This window comes from Neophocaena asiaeorientalis, unplaced genomic scaffold (assembly GCF_003031525.2).
Source record: "Neophocaena asiaeorientalis asiaeorientalis breed wild unplaced genomic scaffold, Neophocaena_asiaeorientalis_V1.1 scaffold409, whole genome shotgun sequence".
Lineage (NCBI taxonomy): Eukaryota > Metazoa > Chordata > Mammalia > Artiodactyla > Phocoenidae > Neophocaena > Neophocaena asiaeorientalis.
In genome coordinates, this window is record NW_020175208.1 from 634,947 (window position 1) to 636,292 (window position 1,346).

A 1,346-nucleotide genomic window follows, 5' to 3' on the forward strand; every position below is an offset into this window, starting at 1 on the left:
AAAAAAAAAAAAAATGCAGATTCTGGTTCCATAGGATGGGGGTGGGGGAGGCAGGGCTGTGAGATTTTGCATTTTCAGCAAGCTCCCTGGTGATTCCAGTCTACTGGCCCACGGGCCACCCTTTGGATTTACAGAGTACAAAGCACTGTCATGTGTATTACATTTTTTGTTCCTTGTTACAACCCTGGCAAACAGATTCACTAATTCACTTATTCAACCATTAGGTTCTACAACATACATATACTGGACATACAGATATGGTCTAATGGGGTGGAAAACCAACCAACCACCAAAAAACCCACATGTAAACAGGTAAACAAATATAAATAGTGATCAGACTGATCAGGAAATAAAGAGGGTACCGAAAAAGAAGGGCTCTAGGAGGAGGTGATTTTGGCAGTGACGGTAAGGATGAGCCACGGAGAAGTTCAAGGGCCAGCTCTCGGTAGACACCAGGAAGCTCCTGCAGCTAGCAGGCAGGGAAGGAAGACCCCCAAACCCGGACGGGGGAGCGGGTGGAAGCAGGGCCCGCCAGGACAGGAAGGCCGTGGTATTGGGCCGATTTCAATCCAAATGCGGGGTAAGCATTGAGGGTTTAAGCAGGGAAGTGACTGGTCTGGTATTTGCCTTGGGATCACGCTGGCTGCTGTTCAGGAAATGAAACCTCTCCAGGGTCTCCTCGGAGGTGGTGCAGGGAGTGCTGGGCCATGCGAGGGCGCCCAGGAGTCAGGCCCGGCGCCCTCAGAGTCGCGTGGATCTATTCGTGGGGGTCAGGAGTCCCCTCGTGAATAACGAGCCACCAGGGCACGTGTTTTTATTGCCGCACAGAGGACTTCAAATAAGCGCGCTCCGGGCAACAACATGACTTTTAACCCTTTCAGAGGACTTGGGCTCGCATCCGCGCTTTGCTGGTCACGATGGCATCTTGGACACTTCCCCCTCGGTGCCTCAGTCTCTCTACCTGTCTAGGAGGACTTGGGCCAGCCCACGGGTGACACCCTGGGTCGCCAATCCTGCATCCCCGTTTAGGGGGGAGGGTACGGCTGGGGCAGAGGCGGCACAAGGGGCTGGCTTCCCACCCGGGAAACTGAGGCACGGTGGGGAGAGGAGCGCGCGCCCTCCACACTCCCGCAAACTCCAGGCGGCCCGTCTCGTCTCCACGCAAGCTGTCCAGGCCGCCTGCCAGCCGTCTCCACGGAGTGGCCCCCGCCCAGCCCTGCCCGAAGACCGGAGCTGGGCCGGGCTTCTCAGGGGGCGGCAGTGGCGGCGGGGAACTCGGCGCCATCACCGGGCTCGAGCGCTGGAAGAGACGCGCGGGACACACCTCCAGCTTCCCCAGGCCTGTC